General features: G+C 50.2%; 1 protein-coding gene across 4 annotated transcripts in view; it reads right to left on the bottom strand.

Moving 5' to 3' along the window:
* The window catches only part of MESR3 (misexpression suppressor of ras 3), a 201,385-nt gene that overhangs the window by 34,797 nt on the left and 142,107 nt on the right, over window positions 1-24,481 (bottom strand). The window contains exons 1-2 of one of the 4 annotated variants that reach the window (XM_089560340.1): window positions 20,581-21,087; window positions 14,105-14,172 (exon numbers count right to left, since the gene is read on the bottom strand). The exons of 1 other annotated variant lie outside the window; for it this stretch is intronic. The gene's annotated coding sequence lies outside the window, so the exon portion shown is untranslated. Of the gene's footprint in view, window positions 1-614; window positions 972-14,104; window positions 14,173-20,580; window positions 21,088-24,481 lie in introns of those variants that run through there. 2 more of the 4 variants (XM_089560342.1, XM_089560343.1) reach the window with 2 other exon arrangements.

Here is a 24,481-nt window from a genome sequence, read left to right as displayed (position 1 = left end):
TCCCGGCACTTGAAGAAGGCTAGCTTCAGCACTGTAGTGAATAAAAACGATGAAGCAGCGATTATATCGCAGTTTTTCCATGCCTCACGTGACCTATAGCCTCTCTTTGACGTCACAGCCATCGTTCGGCTGTTGAAACTGAAACAGCATGACAGAAAAATTTGTTTACAGATTATTTAGCGGTCGTAGGCGAATACCACGTGGTGATTCATGCACAGTAGTGTCTTCCGCATCATTGCCGAGAAGAAAACATGCCGCAAAAATTAGGCGTCTGTACTCCTTTCACAGGCCCTTGAAAAGAAGGCGAGACAACAACCTTCATGTGGAGTAGGAGGTGTGGCATACGCTGAATAGCCGTACTCGCAATCATTTTCATTTAAATTTCTCCGTACGCGTTTGAGACGAACCTGGCCATGTCTATAAGCAATCTTTCTTGTTTAGAGATTGCCTATGGCATGCATTCAGAACTTAAACGTACGAGGATTATTTCGGTTCTCGAACAGAAACGACGCGAGTGACTCTTATCGTTGCCATAGGAACGCGCATTACACACTCGAACACATACATACATATATACTTTACACATCTACATACATACATGCATACATACATACCGGCGTGAACGGTGTGCGCGCTGGAGTGGAGAACAACCGACTTGCTCGCCCTAGGACCCGACACTAACAAGGAGAAAAGCGCAAGCAGAGGAACAAATGATGTCCAGCCAGCCACAAACAAGCACACGCCCAGGGATCTCCTGTGAGTATCCCAGAACGCTCGCGCCGCCTCGCCGTTGCCGTCCGACGCAGCTACCGCGCCGAGACGCCGCACTCGGATTACCAACACTTGCCTACGACGGCGGAGAACGGCCCGGCAGACAGAGGCGCGGAGCGCGCTCAACTCTCGCAGGAGGATGTCAATCGTCAACAACAGAGCGGAGCGGCCGAACACTTACTCGCTCATCGGGGACCGTCGTACGCGAAAGTGTCTATGCAAGCGAAGTTCAGAAGCGGCGATGTAGAATATATATAGAAATGCTGGAATTTATTTGAACTACACTAACGAAAGAAGCCAACAGTGATAAAATCCGAGGAAAGCACCAAAGAATGCTCTTTTTAATGCAGAATGCATTTAAGGGCCGCACCGGGAAGTTCCATCGCCACAGTTAGTAGTAGTGGTTTATTTAAAAATAATAGTAAAAGGAAGTAAGATTTTTCCTAACCCCGGCATCTGCCACCGCTACAAGAAGCACCTGAGCTGGGGCAGCGGAAATAGAGGGATAACAGGCAGACTGGAGAAATGAAAGGAAAGAGGTGAGGGGACAGGCAGAAAGGCTGGGGGGGGGGGGGGGGGGGGGGAGAGGCAGAAAATTTCCGAGCGCCTAGGAAGCCGTAATCGGTCTCTCAGTAAAGTTCCGCGTTATAACAAACTAATTACTAACTTCCAGATAGATAATACGGCTTGGATTGTCCCTACGGGTTATTTATGACGAGGTGGTAATAGCGAAACGATGCAGCACACCACCTATCCTCCTCTGCTGACCTCCTCTACGCCTGCTTAGTTTTTTTGCTCATGTAATGGCAACAAAAGACCGCAGCAAGTTCGTGCCGCTGAATCAGTGCGACTGCGAAAGAACAGTGGATCGGTTCAAAACACAGTGCGGTAGTTGCCTCACCCGTGGGCTGCGGCGAGGCGCACAAAGAGACGCTCATAAGCGACGTCATAGGTTGCAGCAGAACTGCTGTACAGTGTTTAGAAACAAGCCTCCGTAGCAGAGGCGAGGTCACGAGACGCCCAGGAATGTGTTTGCGCGTCACCTGTTGCCAAATGTGGCGCTGCGAAGGCAACATCTTGACCGCTCTGAAACTATTGTGAAGCGAACAATTCAGAGCTCACTCAGCTCCGGTTGCGCGATTGTATGTTTTTTGTTTTCTTATTTCGTCAGGCAGCCACTCATACAGGGCGCCGACATTAAGACGCCGGGAATGAATTTGGTGTTGTAACATGCGAATAACCACTTTTTTTTTCTTCAGTGTTCAAAGATGTTCAGAGTTGTAAACCCTATAATGTCCATCATCATCAGCCTGCCTGCGCCCACTGCAGGGCAAAGGCCTCTTCCATGTCTCTTCCATTAACCATGTCCTTTGCCGGCTGCGGTCACCGTATCCTCGCAAACTTCTTAATCTCATCCGCTCACCTAAATTTCTTCCACCCCCGGCTACGCTTAACTTCTCTTGGAATGCACTCTGTTACCCTTAAAGAGCAGCGGTTATCTTGCCTTCGCATGACATGCCCTGTCCAAGCCCATTTCTTCCTCTTGATTTCGACTATAGTTGTCATTAACCCGTGTTTGTTCTCTCACCCACTCCCCGCCCACATCATTTTTCTTTCCATAGCTCGCTGCGTTGTCCTTAACTTAAGCTGAACCCTTTTCGTTAGCCTCTACGTTTCGCCCCATAGGTGTGTAAACGGTGTAAGAGCATATCGCCATTACTCCTTTCACTGCACTCTCATTCAACTTGGCTTTAGAAAGTGCGTAATTATACCGGAGCGGCCTTCGTACTTTCTTCTATTTGCGCTTCCTTCCCCTCCCCCCTTCGGAAGCCTAACTCTGGCGAGCTGTCGCAGGGTTGACAAAGCGAGTAGCGCCGCTCCAGTTGAGCGCGCGTGCGTGACTCCATTCCAACCGTTCTGTTCCCATGGTCCGCACAATGGCGCGCGCGTTCACACCTCCGGTTGCGTGCAGCTGCCGGTAGCGCCTGAAACCCGATATGCGCAGACGCCGGCGGGAGACAACCGACGAGGCAATGGCGGCAAAACCACGACACGCGTGCAAAACATACAGGCGTGCCTGCCAGCGTACGTGCGCAAAGGCGTGCCGCCGGCATACACCATACGTCACTTCCGGAAAACAAACCCCTCTCCCCCTCCCTCTCTGCCGGACGGCGCCGCACCGGACGGCCACCGCTCCAAAGGGGAAGCGATGCTGTAGAAGTTCGATACTGGCATCCTTTGTGTTCGTAGTCGATAGACACGGTATGCTGCCTGTATTTGTGCTTGTACATACGTAAAGTATCGCACGGGATTTAGCGTTCCGAAGCTGTACACAGGCTATGAGGGGCGCCGTAGCGGAGAGCTTCGACAACCCGGGATGTTTTAACGCGCACTGGCTTCTCGCAGTACAGGCGCGTATTTTGCATTTCTTCGCGAGAGAAATGCGGCCGTTGCCACCGGGAGCCAAATAAATGTTTCCTTTAATGAATCGTATACTTTATATATATAAAGGCAGCAGAAATTGAAAGAAAAACATAACAGGATTTAATTCACGACGTTTCTGCTGAAGGACCACCCTTTTTCGAGTGTGCAGAGGTGAGAAAGGCTGGTCCGCCAGTTGAAACATCGTGAATTAAATACAGTTATGTTTTTAAATACCTGGTGACTGTCTTATATTGATCAATCAGCTGTCACGAAATAACTTTTGAAATATATATCTATGTATATGAAAACTGCGCCACAGCATATAACCGGAGCTAATTGCGCGCACAGGTTCCGCGGCTACAAGCGATTACCTCCATACGCCAGGGTTTGAAGGACGCGAGGTGCTATGGGCGCACTCTTTGCGATGTCCGTTCAATTGCGCTTTCATGGCTGTAAACGAGCACCTCCGGGCATTATGCACGCAAACGACTGCGAGCACAATCGTAGCTCGCGGGCAGATAAACGCTACGATAGGTTGAGACCACGTGACTGGACATGAGCGAGTCATTTCGGGTACGCGTGACCCGTGAGGTGGAATTAGCGCTCGATCAACGATCGCTTACGGCGCACGTGCGTCCTGAATTGCGAGATCGTATAAGCGGTAATGGGAAGGGCCGTTGAACGAATTTGCTGCGGCTTCGGATGATTCTCACAACAACCTACGTAAAACTGCTGAATCCCCAAGGAAAAGTTCGCAGTGACAGCTGCAAATAAGCCTAGCTTCCTGCGAAACAAACGTTATCGCTCTCTTAGTATGCGTAGCAGAAAACAGACGCGATGCCGAACGTGCAAGGCTGGGAAATGGGGAACTCTCAAGAGTGTACAATACCAGCCACCCGTGGTGATACGATCCAAGTGGGACTGGGAGCGGGTGAGTGCTAGGGTGAGTGCAAGGATGAGTGCAAGGATGAGTGCAAGGATGAGTGCAAGGATGAGTGCAAGGATGAGTGCAAGGATGAGTGCAAGGATGAGTGCAAGGGTGACTTCAAGGGTGAGTGCAAGGGTGAGTGCAAGGGGTGAGTTTAAGGGTGAGTTCATAGGAGTTCAAGGGAGTGGCGGGTAGCAGTGTGCGACCAAAGCCACTTCACTTCATCGGTCCTGAGAGGGCGAAAAGAGCGACGATTATTTTGGGTATTTCTCTTATTTTTGAAGGGGATAATTTTCCACTGCTTTGTGGAGGAAGGGATTCCGATCATCTCGCATGTCCCAGGTCACACTGCGGCGCGGGTGACTTGCGCGTAGGTATACTGGAACAGGGAGATCTCCATTCGCATAGTCAATCGCTGCTTCAAAAGTAGGACCCTGGAGCACACTTTATCTTTTTTTTTTCTAAGCTATTTTTCCTCCAGGCTCATGATACCCTTATAAGCTTCCGAACGTGGATGCATGTGATAAATTTATTTGCTTTTTGACGCCGAAAAAAATGTTTCCCGTAATATACGTATCGCACTACTACATACCTGATTTGCATAGCGAACCTATGCGGGGCGGGAGGACAGCGGTGAACTTTACAGTCCTCTACAGACGTCGGTGGACGTCGTAAAGACAGCTACTTTACGACGACGACGTCCACCGAAGCCGGCCGTCGCGAGTCGTCGCCGACGTAAACATATTTGCGCCCGTTGTCGGCGCGCCCGTAAGCTGAAAAATATGGGGACGCCCTCCGTAATCGTACCACATTCCGTAAACATGCCGAGTCAAGCAGGCTGCCCATATGCACGCGCTGCAAAGAAACTGCAACAGAAGCCACACGCTGCACGCATACGAAAAACGCGATATTCGTAGCCTGGGGCGACACTGCGCGCTAGAGGTCGGTGTACCCTGTGTTAACGCTGCCTGCGGGCACGGCTGCAGTCACCCCACCTCATTGCAGGGATAGCGGTGTGTAGACTGGAGATACTGTGAGCAAACAACCGAGGTGAGTGGAAAGATAGAAAGATAGAAAGGTAGATGCGAAACCAAAAGAACCGAGGGGCGCTATGCAGAGACCGTATTTATGAGCGGCGGAGGACGCACAGTCAGAGATAGGAACCTGTTCCGAGCGTAATTCCGCAGTTTCGCTTCGCATCTGGGCTGAAGCGCATCGCGTGTAACGTTGCTGATGAGGATGGTCATATGCCGAGCACGATGCGGTAGATAGAAGTCCGCGTGTGCGCGCGAGAAGGAGATAAAGAGATAACACGCGACAAAGTGCCTTGCAAGCTTAGCTGATCAAAGTCTCTCTCTCTCTATATATATACATGGCCTGTTCTGAAAGTAGTAGGACTCATTTTTTTAAACAAAATTTATGCAAGAGAATAGTACAAACGATTACAATTTTTCAAAGGAGCACCCTTCCGCACCTACACGCTGCTGCCAATGAGTTTCACAGTTTTCTTACGCCTCCAGGAACGTCTGGACCGGAATGCTGTTTAGCTCCCTCGTCACGGCCTGTTGAACCGCCTCTACCGATCCGTGATGTTTCCCCTTGAGCGTCGATTTTATTCTCGGGAATAGAAAAAAGTCTGGCGGGGCCAAGTCGAGACTGTAGGGGGGCTGAGGCAGCGTTGCCGCCTTGTGCTGGGCAAAAAATCGGGGTCCTCATTCACATGACGAAGAAGATCCTACCGGTTGGCCTTTTCCTCCTCTGGCAAAACTCCCGGAACCAACTTCGCGCACGCTTTCCTCATGGATAAGTTTTCTGCCACGATCTCAAAAATTTGGGTTTGAGGAATGCTCAAATCATCAGCAATCATTCTGGTACTCATTCTACGATCACTGTTAAGTAACTGTTTCACTCGCTACACATTTTCGTTGGTCTTGCTGGTCGAAGGGCGTCTGGAGCGGTCGTCTTCCTCCACTCTTTCCTTACCTTCTCGGAACAGCTTGTGCCACTCAAAAAACACCTGATCTACCCATGGAAGCGTCACCGTAGGGCTCCTTAATCATGTTTTGAGTCTCTTTGCCCGTTTTACCAAGATTTACTCAAAATTTGAACGCGTATCGCTGATCCAGTAAACCCTCGATGATTCTGCGTGACGAGACGTTTCGACAGGGGTTCACAGTACAAGCGACCTCCTCTCTTCAACGGCCGAGAGCCGACTGCCGATTTTCCCCAGCATTCCCAATATCCCCCTTCAACGATCCTGTACGCACAGACCACCTCTCGTCCGCCCGTTCGCCCAGGAAAAAACCAGTCCTAGGTCCTGTTTCAGAACAGACCCTGTATGTGTGTGTATATATATATATATATATATATATATATATATATATATATATATATATATATATATACCTTGAAATATTTGAAGTATTGACAAAAAAAAAGCCTTTAAATTCTGGTTTGGTTTATGGTTTATGGGGTTTAACGTCCCAAAGCGACTAAGGCTATGAGAGACGCCGTAGTGGAGGGCTCCGGAAATTTTCGACCACCTGGGGTTCTTTAACGTGCACTGACATCGCACAGTACCCGGGCCTCTAGAATTTCTCCTCCAAAGAAATTCTAGCCGCCACGGCCGGGATCGAACCCGCGTCTTTTGGGTGAGCAGCCGAGCACCATAACCGCTGAGCCACCGCGGCGGCTTCCTTTAAATTCTGTACCTTTAGCTTGTACACTGGGGTTCATACCATGGCCTCTGCGAGCGACAAGTACGTAACGCAGAGTAACAAGATACCAAAATATACCGTGTCCTGCGCCACAGCATACACAGAGATGCGTTATCAGATTATAAATTATAGCGGAAGTGCAGTCGTGACTGGCCAGTTATCAGTGGGCAAGGCTCTGTTAGGGCAAAGCCCTAACACCGTCAGCAATGCAAGAAACCGGGTCACACGTTTTGTATCTAACACGGAAACTACACTCGGAAGAACAGCACATCACTAACGTTTATCTTGCTAGCGCACCGACGAAGGGAAGTGCACGATGAGCAAAAGAAAATCGTTGCACTGCTCATTGTTTCCTTGTGATGTATAATCGAGCGCCACTCCCTAAAGCCTGCGCAGAAGGCAACAATTAAGATCGGCATCTAAAACGCTAGCTAACCCGTGCCTCTTCGTTGAAGTCTTGCCGGCACAACACCACATTTAGAGCGGATGGTCTATAGCCTTGCGTTTAGCAACTCCTCGCAGTATAACCGGTTGCAGGCGCGTGAAAGAAGATGCGAAGCAACCCTAACCCTCTAACTTCACTAACGTGGGTGACGTTCGCGCTATCTGGTATAGATCTACCGGGAAGGGTACGTAATTGGGTTAAACTTCTCGCGTCGGAGAGAGATTCTATCATGGCAGGCATTGCGAACACATCACGTTATTATTCATTTTGGCTGTTGAAGGTGTTAGCGACATTAATTAATTCGTCTGGACAAAAAGAAGAGGACGGTAGTGGAAGACAAAAACAGAGGTAAAAAGCAACAAGGAAAAGCAATATATCTTTTAATTCCGTATTTATTCGGAACGGCCGTCGAAGCGAAAGGGGGCTGCGGCTTAGTCAAGCTGTTTCTCAGCTTTTTCTGCGCCTCCGCTGTCTGTATCTTTACAAGGCAGAAATAAAGAATTTGAATTTGAAGAACGTGACCCGGCTACAGTGATCCGGCCACTATCATGACATCTTAGAGATGAGCGAAGACCTACTGTGGCGTGTCTTCGTAGTTGTCTATACAGATTTTACTAGTTTCTAAGTCGCCCGCTAAACATATACGCGTCGCTCTAATCGAATCAGACCAGCAGGACACTCTACATACACATCGTTCTCTTAGCACTAACCTGAGCGGTTCAGTTGAGGATAGCGCCGAGTCGAAGCTGTGTCTTCCCTCCTTGCTTACATCTCATACTATTGCCTTCCCTCGCTCGAAGCTTTGTGCCGGTCGTTAATATTGACAGAACATACAAAAACTCTCCCCTTGAAGGGCTATTTGCATGCCTATACTTAGTGGCTATTCGTTTTACACCAGTTTACCGGGCGGCATGGGCGGGGCCAGACAGGACCTCTGGACGTGCGCAGCCGGTGTCTGGTACACTGGCATACGTTTACACTCATAAGTCTTCACCATGCTAAAAGCCTCTAATGTCGCCCGAGTCTAAGAAAAAGGCGCCATGTTGCGGGCATTATACGGCGGCATCTTATCCGCCCTTGGGTGGAGTGCCCAAACCCGGTCGGTCCGCAGAAACGCAGGTCTTCACCCTCGGCCCGGTCAAACGCCGGACGTTCTTTCTTCTTTCTTCACTCGCTCAATTAATGTTGCTCAAGCGCCAGCTTTCTCTTCGTAACCACAGTGCACATCCTCAACCCTTTCACTAGCGACCAGACGCTCCACGTGGGAGGTCCACGCCCTCATCCTCGCAGCCCCCTTTAAGCAGGAAGTCCTCACTTCATACGCCGGAGAGAGAGTGGACAGCTTGCAATAAAGCGACCACGCCTCTAGCGAGTTAAACTGCGCGCCCGTTCCCCGCTGGCTGGAACCACGGCCCTTTCTTCGTAGTGCCCTGTCTGCTTCGGCCCATGCATGGTTGGCGTGTAGAGTGGTATTACGCGTCTCCTCAACCGGAACGCGCAAGAAACCGCGCACAACGAGCTAGACGAACGAAAGAGACTGAGTAAGAAGGGCGCAGTACTCGGATTAGCATAGGCAATGCAAAGGTCGTGCTCCTGAAAAGTAAACTCTCGCCAATACGTAACCCTTTCGGGGAAAACGTTCTGTATAACTTTTGGCAGTCTAGGCACGAACGGTACAAAAATGTGAGAGGGCGCAAAATAATGCAAAAAGGAAGGGTCAGAGTAAGAGGGTGTGTACTGTTTCGAACAAAAAAGAATAGCAGCCAAGAGAGTACATCTCACACAGACACACCGGATTAAAACACAGTACAAAGGAAGAGGATGATCCCCGCGAAGATATGTTGCTCCACGTCAGGTCTGTTTCACTCGAGAATAGCACGTCGAATTACGGGAACACATGTTCCGAATCATGACAAGTACGGCATTGTAAGGATAGATCTCGTGTTATTTCCGTGCGCTCTACATATGCTTGCCGCCAACTTGCCGCATGGTTACAGCATGGTGTCCATGATGCAACGCGGAGCCGCGCATGTACGCTGACCTCTTCGCGTGTACAGCGTGTACAGATTACGCACGAGTCACACGAGCACACGGGGAATCTATATGGAATCCAGGATATGGAAATATTCGGCAAAAGTTGCAGAAATCCAGCATTTCTTCGTTCCTGCTAGCAGATACGTTAAAACTGGATTCCATCGAACAAAGTATTGCCATAGTGCAAGGAAAATTTGAAAATTTGAGCAAACGCTGAAAACATTTAAAAGCGCCCCGCCGCGGTGGCTCAGTGGTTATGGTGCTCGGCTGCTGACCCGAAAGACGCGGGTTCGATCCCGGCCGCGGCGGCTGAATTTTGATGGAGGCGAAACGCAAGAGGCGCCTATGTGCTGTGCGATGTCAGTGCACGTTAGAGAACCCCAGGTGGTCGAAATTTCCGGAGCCCTTCACTACGGCGTCCCTCATAGCCTGAGTTGCTTCGGGACGTTAAACCCTAATAAACCAAACCAAACCTTTAAAAGCGAGATTTTCTCCACGCACCACCTCATCGCCGATCCATCTTCTTCCCAAATTCTGTCGAATTAAGCATAGCACGGCTGCAGAAGTGTCTGGACTGCCCGACCGCGTATAACGGAGCCGTCGTTACAGCGTCATGATGATGGCGGCCGAGGCCTCGGCGTCGCCCGTCGCGGGACGCTGCACAAGCGGGTCAGTAGAAGTGGAGGCTATCCCCCTCGGAATATGAGCCACGGCGGCGGTGTTATGGTGCTGGGTCTTGCGGGCGACACCTGCCGTTGTCCCTTCGGGACGACGCCGGAAGTATATGGCCAGCCGACGTGACGGCCGCCCACCACGCCGTGACAGCAGTCGTCCCCCTTCCTTCACCGTGTACTGGGGGCGGCTATCTAGATCACGGTCGCCCGAGAAACGAAGCCACTGCGGCCGGACGGTGTCCTGGTGAAGGTGGAGGAAGGGAGGTCGCTGGGAACGGAGCGGCGACTCGCTTGCTTTCTCGACACTACGAGTGCTTCTGTGGTGGTGTGTGTATAGGAGTCCGCATTAAGACCGTAACGCCCGGGCCATAAGTATGTGGATACAAGGTAGGACACCAACCACTGCGTCGTTACTGGTCACCTCATCGAGAAAAAAAAATGATTTTTTGGTTTTTATGAGGTTCAACGCCCTTAAACTCAGGCTATGAGGAACGCCGTAATGGAGGACTCCGGGTAATTTAGACCCTCTGGGGATCTTCAACGTGCACTGACATCGCACAGTACACGGGCCTCGAGAATTTCGCCGCCATCGAAATGCGACCACGGCGGCCGAAATCGAAACCGCGCGTCTTTCGGGTCAGCAGCCGAGCACCGTAACTACTGAGCTACCGCGGCGGCCTCCAGATGAGTTTGGATTGATGCTGCCGCAATAATGTAGACAGGCATACAAACAAGTATGGCATTACCTTTGTATCGGGCCGGTGGCGAGTGGCACCTTATCTAGTGAAATAAAAAGGTTAATTGTTTTATTTGTTTTGTAAACCCCCCTCCCTCCAACCCCTTCGCTTTGAATCCTGTTCTGTTTATCCCCCGCACAACCAAATCAAGTATTTTTCGTGTTCAAAGCTAGATTACTTCGATTTCTGTGACGTTTCGTGCGATTTCTCCAATCTGCTTTTGCGCCACCAATACTCGTCTCCCCTTCCTCCTCACTACACCTGATGTGTTAATTTTGCTTTCCCTGTCCCTAAAAGCTAAACCTACTGTAAAGCTCACCGTGTCCTCTCCGATATCTGGTCGTATGCCTTCACAGTTTGCGAGAACATGTTTAGGTTTGTTTTGGTTGTACAAGATTTAACGTTCCAAAGTGACTCGGGCTATGGGGGACGCCGTAGTGTAGGGCTCCTGGTAATTTCGACCACCTGGGGTTCTTTAACGTGCACTGACGTCGCACAGTACACGAGGCCCTAGCATTCACAACATGTTTAATGTACCCTACACTGCTTCCGCATGACACAAAGATATCAACTGTCTGTTCATTCTAGCTCCTATGTAACCTGGTTTTAAGGCAACCTGATCTAGCCTCACACAGAAGGGTACTGCTGCCTCTTTAATTATTATGCTGTGTTCCCTTCCAGATTTCCTTCTGCAGTGCATTAAGAGCGCCATATATCGCATCCAACACGCTTCTTTCCATACTACAAGACACCGCAAAAACACCGCAAAGACACCGAGCAGCCCCCACGTGCTGGACTAATCTCCGAGACAACGAGGGCGAGCGCAGCACGGTGCTTCCGCCTCCCCTCTTCGGCGACGCGCAGAGGGGATATATCCGAGAGCGACAGGTATGGGATCGGAGGCGCCCAGCAGCTAGGTCGACCCACACGGCGACTTTCAAGAGACACACACACTGGCATACTATCTGGGCCTTTTATTTTTTTTTTTGTTCTCTCTATCCCTCCTTTCTCTTAGACGTCCAGTGTCCCTTGTGCGACAGCTTCGACGCGCAGAAACCGCGGGAGACAGCTCGACAGACAGGTAAAGAAAGCCCGTCACTTACACTAAACTTTTTCCCCTACTTTTTTTCTTTTGTTTTGACGTACATGTCGGGACGACGACGGCCGAATAATGAACCTGGTCGAGACCCCCTCTTTTCGCAGGACGTAGCCGCCTGGCGGTGTCACTCTCGGTGCGGTCGGGTAGCGCGCGCACGGAACGCGTATTTGTGGTGGCTAGCGTATCCTTGGGACAAAACCGGTCACCCGCTGCCGTTGTTCGTAAGCGCATGCATGCGTAAGTGCGTTTGTGTGTGTGTGTGTCATATGTATCCTAGCTTTGAGGGTGTCGCAAAGAGGATAGAGGGGGGGATGCAGCCGAAGAAAGAAGCGGCGAATGCTCGCTAAAAGTAGGCCCTGCAACCAGCAAACACTTCGATCTATTTTCGTGACATGCCAGCCAACCGCTTTGCATCTGCCATGACCGCTAGGAAGGGCAAGGCGGCTGACCGCGAAGCCATCACGGTAGGTCGCCGGCATTGGTTACACGGCTTTCCTTAAATATACACCTAATTTTATTGCGTGTTTTGTTCTTTCAGATGATGTGTTAAAGATTAGAATATATAGATTACCGCGTGGTATTCGCCTACGACCGCTAAACAATTTGTAACTGAATTTCTTCTCTCATGCTGTTTCGGTTTCATTAGCCGAACGATGACGGTGACTTGTAGTTGGTGTTTAGGTCAGGTGATGCACCAGAATTCCTTTCTCTCTCTCACTGCCGACAATCTTGTCAGGGTAGAAGACAGACAAAAGGGGAGGTGAAAAGCGCGCCAGCGACTCGCGCGCTTTGGTCGAGGAGCAACTTTTTTCTCTTTTTTTTTTCGACAAGAAGAACAACTCCGCCAACAGTAGTTTGGGAAGGCTCGCCAACACAAGAAAACAGTCACTGCACATACCAGGTGGGCCAGGTCCACTGTTCCCTTGCGTACACAAACGACCTCACGCGTAGCGCCTGCCTCCACCGCTCGCCAACCTGACTTCCCACAAACAGAAGGAACGGACGGAGTCGCCAATGCAACAACACGCCTCCCGCGCCTTTAAAAACGAGCGGGGAGTGAGGGGGAAGTGCAGTGCGTCAGAAAGGTGAGGCCGAAGTACCAATACTTCTGTAGTCCACCTTGTCGGATGTGCGCGAAGACTCGTATACGGCATGCGTACACACAGCGAGGCGTGCACTCCGAAGCGTGTAGCGGTGCTATTCTGGGGATCAATGAATATGGAGGCGTAGAGAGAGACAGAGCAGTGAGCCAGAAGTGAATCAGGAACCGTGGAGGCGACGGCACCTGGGCCTTTATTTTTTCTTCCGCGGAGGACGTGGACGGGGAAAAACCGCGCGCAATATGGTCGAGTTCGAAATAAAATGCGCGTAACCTCCCAGTCGCTCTCTTCCGTCTCTCCTGCAAGTCCGGAGAGGAAGAAGGAATCACCACACCAAGCAGTTCCAGAAAAAGGAACTCGCGCCCCTGGGACTTCCCTCAAATTTCCGCCAGCACGCACGAGTATGGCGAGTTACCGGGTTAAAAGAGGTCCTTCAGTAAATCATGTTGCGCAGTGAGTTGGTTATCAGCACTTGATGAAGTAGCGCGACAGGAAGAGGACAAAGCAGTAAGCGCTTGCGCGCGCTGTCTCTTGCCTCGTTGTCATGTCCCCGGTTGTGTAAAATTTTTAAGCATGGAGGTACTTCGCATGGGCCCAAGGTTCGCATGATTAACAAGCCAGCGAGCAAACTAACCTCACGGTAACCATAGCACGGAGGTAAGCGTGGCTTACCGGGCTAGTTGGTGATTCTAAGCAGCAAAAAAAAAAGGGTAAACAGCATTGTTCTGTTCGCCCTTTCTCTCGCCCTTGTCTTGAAAGCTGCGCTGTTTTCCTAATTTCGTTGCTACGGAGGAAATGCAGCCGTGTCTGCGACCGTAAACCACTTTCCTTTTTGTTTTTCCTTTTATGCATGAAAATGCCGCCACTGCTCCTATGATACATATGCACTAAAGAAAGCTCTACTATCATTTAGACTGACAGTTGGAAGCACTTTTTCCCCGGACACTGCGCACTTACTGCATCGTAAAGGAAAAGGCCACCGCCCATGTCTTGAGTGTTGCACGTCGCACTGAGCGTAACTGTATGTTAATGTTATTGATCAACAGTCCAGTTCAGTATAAAGAGCAACTAGGTGTAGACCCCCCAGTGCAACCGATTTTCCAACCAGGCTTTCGCCCTTAAGCGCCTTAGAAATGGCTTCCAAGGATCGGCACGACGAGGTCAGGGCAACTTACGGTATGTGTCAGCCTCCGCGCATCATTCGAGGTATGGGAGAGTTGCGAAGATCCGTCCGAACACTCACCTGCGAAAGCAAAGAAACGTATACACATTAAAACAAGCGCACGGGCGCATATTTGCATTGCCAGCGTTCTCAACATCGACACAAGAAGCCATACATTGTGTGCCCATGAAAAAAAAAAAAAACGCAGGCCTCTAGGATCATAAGATCGGCATATCTCCAGTTCCTAGTGCGTCGAAACATCCGCCATTCTTTTTTAGACGTTGAGACCTCCAGTTGAAATGCGATTGTTGCCACACTGCAAAGAGGAAACCTGACGCCTTTAGTTCATCTCCTCTCCCCACCATGCCATTGACACTCAATGCCCTTGACACTCAATGCCCTTGACACTCAATGCCCTTGACACTCAATGCCCTTGACACTCAATGCCCTTGACACTCAATGCCCTTGACACTCAATGCCCTTGACACTGATTATTCGCCCTCCTACATCGCACGATGTGTGGCGCCTCCAAGTTTGCTGCTTCAAGCCGTTTCGGTCACCCCTGAAGAAAGCAAACCGGTTCCGGAAAAGTGAACAATCGCTTTCGTTCCCATTGTGCCTTTACATAGAGCCAGGAAGATTCCTGCCCATGTTTGCCTTCAAACCGCAGTAGCAGCAGTAGCTTCGGTACATATCGGCAAAATGTAGCCGTACGTGCTCTAAGTCATCGCTAGCTGCTTCTCTGTAACAAGTAACGAGCATCTACAGCATTACTTGCCGAGCTCATCTTATAGCATCGCCTCCGCTACGGCAAGCTGTCGAGCCAGTACCAGTCTGGATGATTAATACGAAGTTGCACTTATTAATTGGAAGGGCTCAGCACTCCGCACACAAGTAATACCCCTGTCAAGCGCACAAGTTAAGTGCACTTGAGTGGAGTGCGCTTCGGAAGGCAAAGTTCCCTCGTACTTAAAAAAAAACCTTTTTCTTCCTCTCTTCCCTCACGGCGCGCTTCAGGTGTCCACCGAGATGTGAGACAGATACTGCCCCATTTGCTTTCCCCCAAAACCAGCCAACCAACCAACACTCCCCCCCTCCAAAAAAAAAATGACGATACGAAATGAGCGGTATTTTTCAAGAGGCCTACGAAAATGAAAAAAAAAAAACCCTTAAAATTCGCTGTTTGACGTGATATCGCAAACAAAATGAGCTTAAACAGTTTCTAACGATGGGAAAAATATACAAACAGAAGAAAAGACAAGACCAGCCAAGACTATCCAGAATTTTGACAAACAAGATGGCGACGGGAAGCGATGTTGCATCTGTACGCGTTCCTTTGTTGTGTTGCTTCGCTTGTAGCTGTAACGAAGAAATATTTTTAAAGAAACACTGTTACAACAAGTAAAATCAACTTGCGAATACTTTTATGCATCACACATACTAGTGTGCCTTCAAAGTCGCTGCTGTCGAGGTTATGCACACAGCCCTGAAAGTGCGTTCCGTAAACGCACTCCAACCGGAGTGCACTCTTCCTGCGAGTGACACTCCACCTGCGACGTTTAGATTTGACAAAGTGCATTTATAGCTAATGACACTCTCCGTAAGTGCTTGACAGGGGCGTAATACGCATGCGCAGAGCCCGGGCACAATCCAAAGCTGTCATGCACCATTCTAGGCGCAACGTCAGAAATGAATGAAGGTCATCAGCAGACACTTTCCGGTCCAGTTACGCAAGGTGGCAATGTGTGGCCACTTGCACGGTTTATGTTTTCGTAATCCCCACCCGCAATGACCCGAGACATAAACAGCGCCCAGAACATGTGGATCTGTTACGCAAGGTAAGGCGTTTATCTGACCATATACATTTCATCAATGATCGCCCTTGTTGACATCGTAAGGTGTTTATTTGACCATATACATTTCATCAATGCTCGTCCTTGTTGACATCAATGCCTTGTCGCAGTGGCGTAAGAACACGCACGCGCACGTATGTTAATTGCACGTTACGTCGCCGTCCCGGCGCAGCTATGTCTTAATTGCTCCACGCAACCCAAGAGGCACGCGGCTACTTCGTCGTACAGACGCCCGTCTCCTCAAGTTCGCCAGTGGAACGCGCCAGTGTTGATCTTAGGCGCATACGACTCCGATGGCAAAGGCAAAAACGTCTCCCCATCCCCGCTGAGCCAGATCCGCGTCGCGTCTCCCATCGCTTTGAAAGGCAACCCGTTATGCGCCCAGCTGCAGGAGAGGACAAAAGCGGCCCTTTGTGCGATAACCTCATGGTCACTCGGACCCTTCTGAAAATCGCGCCGCCAGAAACGCGGCGTCTGCGTACGCGTGGAGGGACGTCGTGTTTAAAGGATGCAGAAACCGAAATTTTCATTTTCGTGTACTTTCTTTTGGAGTGTTTATAGTAAACGCAGATCAAAGGAGTGTGGTGTGTTGTGTTCAAGGGCGCATAAGCATCTAAGGCTATCATGAGTCAAGCTTAAGGTATAGGAAGATTGTTTCCTGAAGAATTTTACAAAAATGTAAAAAAAAAATACATGAGTGGCGTAGTGGGATATGAGTGGTGTAGAGGGCCTAATAAGTTCGCACTACTTATAGTCGGATACAACTCAAGTCTGCAGTGAAGCGCCGCCCACAATCAGCCTCTGCGCACAGAATTCTTCCACGACGAAAAAGTAGTCCGCAGCTTAAACGTTTCTTGTTACCTATAACAAGGTTTGTCACAAGAAAAAAAAAATTATGAACTGTAGAATTTTGATACGGAATGTTTGATATAGTCAAACATTAAAAAGCTGATTTCGTTTACAGTTGCGGTTGGCCAGCGGAGTAATACAGGACGCCGCGGACCGCGGCCCCGTGTTAGCAACTGCTGCTTTTTTTTTAAAGTTGTGTCCTACCATAGTAATGACAGAGGAGAAAAATTTTAGAACTGGCTAACGGTAAAAGATTTAAAGGAGGTCCGGTAACCTCGGCGGCCATCTTTGGCTGGGCAAGGATCTCGAGGCTCCGAACCAATGGAACAGAGACATCAGCCTTCCCAGGAATGAAGTGGTTGAGGTGTATCAAAAAACAAGTGAGGCGCTGGGTCAGACTTTACAGGATCAGTAACAGAAATTCGCTTACGCCCGGTAAATAGTTTAAAAGTGAATCTGGTCTCTAATGTTCTTCTTTTCGTTTTAGCAACAGCAACAGGACGCGCCCCCCCAATCCTTCGTGGCTGTCCCCTCGCCTCTCTCGTTTCATTTCTCCAGTCTGCTACCTATCCCTCTATTTCCGCTTATTTTTTAATATACAGGGTGTTTTTTTAGAAGGTCCAAAATTTTTAAAGAAAGGTAAATTCCTTTAGATTTATTTTAACCCTGGGGCTATACTGAGGGCTACGGCGGACATCAGGTAAGAGGCAAACTACTTTAATTAGTTCGCTGATTAACTAATTACGTTAATTAACTTTTATAATTTTTATTTTAGGGGATATGTTGTATTAGCAGAATTGGAGATCTCTTCCAAACAGTCCAGCCAAGAAAAAAAGATTTTCATGAAATAATTTTTTGCGCGCGTAACGAAGCGAGAAAAAGTCTCCCTGGTGGGCAGCTTCACACTGTAACACAGCGTCTGTGAGCGCTCGCTCCGCCCTGTACTTTGTGTCAATGCGTTTTTGTTCCAGCGCGGCATTCCGTGAGGCCGCGGAGCGAAGCGAGATAAGCAGCGATAGCGCAGGCCGCCAGTCCGGGACGCGTGACGCAAAGCGCAAGCCGGAGTGAACTACGTCAGAGGCGCTCCCGCCGCTGCGTTACGGTGTGAAGATGCCTACCAGGGTGACTTTTTCGCGCCTCGTAAAATTTTTAATTAAAATTGTTTTTTCTTGGTTGGACTGTTTGGAGGACGATCTCCAATTCTGCGAATACAACATACCCCCTAAAACAAAAATTAGAAAAGTTAATTAACATATTTAGTTAATCAGCGAACTAATTAAAACAGTTTTCCTCTTGCTGGCGCCCGCCGTAGCCTCCAGTATAGCCCCAGTGCTAAAATAAATCTAAAGCAATCTACCTTTTTTTAAAAAATTTGGACCTTCTAAAAAAACACCCGGTAGTACTACTACTACTACCACCCCTCCGTTTCCGCTTAATACTATATTTGGTTTGGTTTATGGGGTTTAACGTCCCAAAGCGACTAAGGCTATGAGAGACGCCGTAGTGGAGTGGAGGGCTCCGGAAATTTCGACCACCTGGGGATCTTTAACGTGCACTGACATCGCACAGTACACGGGCCTCTAGAATTTCTCCTCCAAAGAAATTCTAGCCGCTGCGGCCGGGATCGAACCCGCGTCCTTTGGGTCAGCAGCCGAGCACCATAACCGCTGAGCCGCTGCAGCGGCCAATATATTTGAATATTATTCTGCAACTACTACTGCTACTAGTACAACTACTAGTACAACTACTAGTACAACTACTAGTACAACTACTACAACAGGACGGTGGCTATGACGTCATAAGTAGGGTTGACATGAACTCAAACATACAAAATTTGAACGATTAAGCGGTTGAATTTGCTTCCACTCTTACGCAAACATGCAGCAGGAGACGGAAAAAGAGCGAATGAACAGGTCGATTACAAAGCTTTTTTTTTATTTTACGTCACACGTGATAAGCATTAATAATTTCGGCGTAAGAGGTATTGTCCGGCTGCTGAATCCGAAACTATGTGAGGAAAGAAATTTAATTACAAATCATCTGCCGATCGCAGGCGAATTACACGTGGTGATCTATGCTTACTGAAATCTTCCACATCATTCCAAACAAGGACGAAATAGAAGTTTGGCGTCTTCGCTCCTGCCGCCGCAGAGATCAGAACAACGCGCCCTTAGTACAGTGTACTAAAATATTCTAGTTCACTATACCCTTAGTTTTTGGTGGCTCCAGACGTCACAGCGTGAAAATGACTCGTGAGCGAGCGAGAGAGCGCCGGGAGAGGAGAGACGCGTGGAGGTTCCATTCGGCCGACCGCCAGGAATGTCCGCCGAGTCTTGCCGCGACAGCTGGGATTCCGAGACGATGATGGGTGTCACGAGTGCGCGTGCGTGTGTGTGTGTGGTCCGCGATGGAAGTTGCCCTTGCCTTTAGTACCGCCGAGGCGGCAGCCCGTAGAGTCTCAGGCAAAGGATAGAGTACGGAGGGACAACGATTGGCTTTCAGTTCCTCCTCCTCTGCGCACAATTTATTCGCGCGAAGGCTGTCACGTGGACCGTGCTTTCTGTGGCGAACCCTGGCCGAAAATAGCTCCCCAGCTCCATCTAGAAACCCCTCCTTCATACTGTTCCCGCTAAGATCCCGCTACGCTCAAGCGACTGAAGCACGGACGTCAGAAAGGCTCATGTACGGGTACGAGAACTATTAGAATTTTACAAAAATGTAAAAAAAAAAAGCATTGGTTGTGTAGAACGCCTAATAAGTTCGCACTACTTATAGTCGGATACGACTTAAGTCTGCAGTGAAGATCCGAAATTCAGCATCCATGCACAGAATTCCTTCACGACGAAAAAGTAGTCCACTGCTTAAACGTTTCTTGTTACCTATGAACAAGAAGTTTGTATGCGACAGTATGCGACCGGCCATTACTTTCTAATTTAGTGAGAAGCGTGTCGGTCGTCTTTTCTCCTCTCCCATCTCATAAAAAAAGTTTTCGACTCAACAGATGACTCGTCGTAATACCTTGTATCGTACCAAGTGTCCCTACACAAGTCGCTCGTGGAATCGCTAGCCTCCCCGAATGCTCAGATATCTTCGTGGTACTGAACTGCAACCAACGCAAGGAATATGCAGTGACGCAAAGCCCGCCAATTTGTCGACGCCGTTTATATCGCATAACTAAGTCTTAGCCTTAAGTATTGAGCACTCTGCTTTCACAAATTAATCGACAAGCAGCGTATACTGAGAAACTTTGAATACGGGCAACCATAAAGGCGGGAAATATATTCCTCGTTCCCACTATAGTACGATCAACGATGACCACGCATTCCATGGAAGCCGTTCAACAAACATCGCCGGTTTGTAGGCGAAGTGCCAAGAACTGGGCGCCATCGGGTTAGACGTAGTCAAACAACATGGTGCAACTTCCCCGTTCTCAGAAGGGCTCCCGACCGGCAAAGACGAACTAAACATGTGCTCACTTCCACATTTGTTTCTCTTATATCGGTAATTCCTCAATCAGTGCGGGGGTCAGTTCAGCTGCATTTACGAGAGGGACAGACACGGACATATCGATATCTACAGTTACGAACAGCCACAACTGCTTGCCTAAGAACGAAACAAAAACAAAAACTCGCAGGCGTTCCGCTACCCGCCTTAACATTCTCATAGATTAGCGTGTGAGCGCGGAGCGTTTTTAGGCAATACTAATTACGACTGCGATGCCAACGCTGTTTATCCCACAGGAAATTGCTCAGTACAACGGTCTCTGCAAAGCAGAAAAGCCACTCACGACTTGTGAAGTACCGTAGTCAGTTGAGCCCAAGCTTATCCCAGACTTATGCGGCGTTCCTTTGCCACATCACTTCTACAAAACCACTGCAGTCGCGAACTTCCGCGCCGATTCACATTTGCACACACGTAATCCCATCCGTGTAGGTGTATGCACAACAAGCTTGCAACACGGGGTCGTCTTTGCTCAGCTGTGCAGAAGCGACATCGTCAGGGACGGGCGTCGTGCCGTTCCGCCGTCGAAGTCAGAGATCCGAGTCGCAAAACTCCATAGAATCGCGTCGATCTCGAGCGTTAGCGAAGAGCGAAGCGAGCGGCGGGGGCACAGTCAGCCGCAGGCAGAGGTGCGTCGACTCGAAAGACGTCCAGCAAACAACGCGGGGATGGCTAGCACCGCTCCCTTCCATGTGGGTTTCAAGGTTAAGTGGCCACCCGGCCCGGTGACTACGCGACGAAGACGCGTTCCTTCCTCCAATACATCCCTCCCTCCTTCCACGCCGGCGCGTCATCCACCGGCGGCCAGGTCGTTTTCCGCCGCCGTCAGCGCCAGTTGGCTGAGGGACACGCCAACGAGCCCGCGAGGCATAGTAGCGTCCGGGGCACCCAACAAGCAAATGAGGGTCGCGCTCCTTGGGTGGCGTACATGCACAAGAGCGGACTAGCGGGACCTGCGATGGCTGCGCTTGCGTGAACGCAATCTAGAGCAACCCAGTAGCCAGCACGTGTATATATATGGTGGCAGTACATTGAACGGGTTCTCCTCCGAGACGATACTGTCTCCTTCGGTTTATCGATCTCTTCACTGATCCCTGAAAGCCCGGAGAGCAAATGCGTAGCAGCAAATAAACAACAGCCCGCCTTGGGGCAATAGGACAGACTTTCCTGACTGCACTGTATTTGCTCCAGTGTCCGACATTCGTGCCGAGGAAAGCAAGCGACCGACGAAGTGGATATAAAGAGCCGCAAGGCTTTACGGCGATGCGCTCGCCTTCCCTCCACCTTTCGACCCGATCTCGCTTTGGCCTTCACTTTCCGCAAGTCACGAACGGCAACAGTGAGCGGCACTGCGCGGCTTTTATTAAGGCGGTCGTGTGCGAGTCGTGCTTTTCACGGGCCCGAAGCTATTGGGAAGGGAGCACGACCGAACGTGCCAGCCACGTGTGTTGAATGCCCAACTAAGAGGAAAATAAATGGAACGCTAATAAACGATACCCACACACGTGTTTGAATCCTCACGCGGTCGAACTCGCGTTAAAATAGCCCAGTAAGGTATATGCGGCCGAGCGAAGCCATAGGTAGGAGTTGAAGATGGTGCCACCCCCACCATCTAGGGATACAGGAGTAATCGAGGCTGCCCACACGCTCAATAGGCGTCATCAGGGGCAACCGCGCCACTGCGGATGACACAGCTTCAGTGGGTGTTCGTGCCCGTAGATTCACCTCAAGCGCCCGGCCTAGAGGCGTTGACCCATTGTTATGTCTGTAGAATCAGATGCGGTGTAGCCAACCGAGGCACAAGGACAAGCAACAAGGTTGGTTTGGTTTGGTTTATGGGCTTTAACGTCCCAAAGCGACTTAGGCTATGAGAGACGCCGTAGTGAAGGGCTCCGGAAATTTCGACCACCTGGGGTTCTTTAACGTGCACTGACATCGCACAGTGCACGGGCCTCTAGAAAATCTCCTCCAAAGAAATTCAACCGCCGCGGCCGGGATCGAACCCGCGTCTTTCGGGTCAGCAGCCGAGCGTCATAACCACTTAACCACATAACCACCGAGCGTCATAACGCGGCGGCGGACAAGCAGCAAGGGTTCTCACAGCGCACTGTGCGAACTTCATGTGTTGGAAGCAGCAACAGCTGTGTCTTCACACAGACAGCTCACCGTGACCACCGCTCCGGGCAAATTAACGACCCGAAACTCAGGGAAAGGGTCTAATAGTCACATGTCGCACACTTTACACAACTTGCGAGGGGCCGTCGTTCACATAAACGTCCTCTCGACTCGGTGTCAGCATAACTGGTCTATAATTACCTAGGAATGCGCGATGTCAAACTGTCCCGAGTCGGCGGAATAAGTTCTAGGAACACCGACGATGAAAACGATGAAAACTTTTCAGGTACTCTGCACTTCACAATTATGGCTCAAACCGACCTGGGAAACTTTGCTGCATACGGACGCATCTGACTGATAGATGCCTTGGTGACGTCTAACATTTCGACGTCTAACGCCTTTTACAGAAGAGAGTCCCTCACACAGCTCACGCGAGCGAAATGAAGCACCAGAAGGCCAATTTCAGGTAGGGTGCCCGTGACTACTTGGCTCGCGGTTCTACGTAGCTGCATTTTTCTGTAAAGCGTAGCCGCTGCAACCAGACGCCGCTTTGTTCACTGTGGTACTAAAGCAGCACACGGCCATACCGTAGCACTCCGAAGGGCACCCGCAAAAGAATGAACCAAGCTGGTCAGGGAGAGCAGAGGGGAAAGGTGCGACCGCAAAGGCCGCCGAAACAAAGGACAGTCGGCACGGGAGAAACAACAGCCAGACGGATTCTTCTCGAACGGGAGGGTGGCGGAGGCGGTCGCCGCCGCAAACATCGTCGAAAGGCGATTGCGCCACGCTCGGATGACGCATGGTCAGGGGTGGTGGTCCCCGACGCCCTCTGTGCAAGAGGGCGCGTTCATCGCCGTCTCAGCGGTGGGAGAGTGACGTGCCAAGGTCGGGGCAAGAAAGACATTCGCCGCCCATGCCGCAGTTTGTATCTCTGGGAGGGGGCCCCCGCTTCGCTGCACGGACAACTTCAGGGGCGGCTTTGTGCGGGCGGAGAGGGTCCCGTTGGAGAACACACCCAGTCTTTCTGCCCGCTGCCCCGCTGACCCTACAGCCCTGGCAGTCCTCTCTCTGGTTCTGGGGAGGCGAATTCACTGGGGTGCAGTTCGGAATGCAGAAGGGCGGCCGGAGATCACTTCACACGATGGTGGTGGACAGAAATTGTGTTCTTATCCAACTGAGAACACTTTATTGGAATGTGGAGTGATGGACAACCTCTGTTCGACAAATATACACAAGTGCCCAAGTAAAGTAAAGAGAGCCATGTTTAGACCATGCCATATGGATTTGAAATGTCGAAATCTTATCGATACATGCTAGCACATCATGCACCACACCCATCCTCACGCGGTGAAGTCGGTTTCACCGGACGGTGTCACGCACTACGTTTTGCTCTATCTCACGTCCGTCAAGTCCATGTGGTCTCACTAGCGGCAATGTTGTCACCAACGCTGCATCCTCGGATGCTGGTAACGCCCCATAGTATGTATATGCCTCTAGTACGTTTCTCAGCCGTGTACAGGTCTTTGAAATTTCGAAGACGCGTGAAGTTGCTGCCGTTTATGTCGCCTTTGAAGCAATGACTCACTGTCCACGGCGGTTCTCACGGCAAACGCGGCGTTCGTACACACAGCTCCCCATGCCCGATTTGGCGACATCCATGCGACGACCAAAGTTCGCCTAACCTATAGCGCACTCGACCCAAATTCGGACAGGCCGTCGATACTCACAGTGTCCTTCTCTGCAGAACTATCCCAAGGTCTGACTGATATGGGGTGAGCAGCCTGCTAACCGTGGATATCGCAGCTGCTCGCACTCAGCCGTTAAGAGTAGCGTCTCACTGCATCAACACGGCGGCCAGATTACGCCCCTGCCGAAAAAGCCCGAGACTACACAACGGCCGAGCATTACTACGCAAGGACCTGTCGCGTACTCACATGCACGTTATCAGCGTTCGAGAGTTTGTCCAAGATAAGGGCGGTGAGAACAGGCAGCCGGGGACATATCGGCTACGGCACCACTACTCCGAAGCCAAGTTCCTTCCCCATATTTTGGCTCGCACGTGGAGCCTTGTG

Source organism: Amblyomma mixtum, chromosome 9, assembly GCF_055824585.1.
Source record: "Amblyomma mixtum isolate Tamu chromosome 9, ASM5582458v1, whole genome shotgun sequence".
Classification (NCBI taxonomy): domain Eukaryota; kingdom Metazoa; phylum Arthropoda; class Arachnida; order Ixodida; family Ixodidae; genus Amblyomma; species Amblyomma mixtum.
Note: the sequence above shows the minus strand (reverse complement) of the source record. Positions and strands in the feature narration are given on the sequence as shown.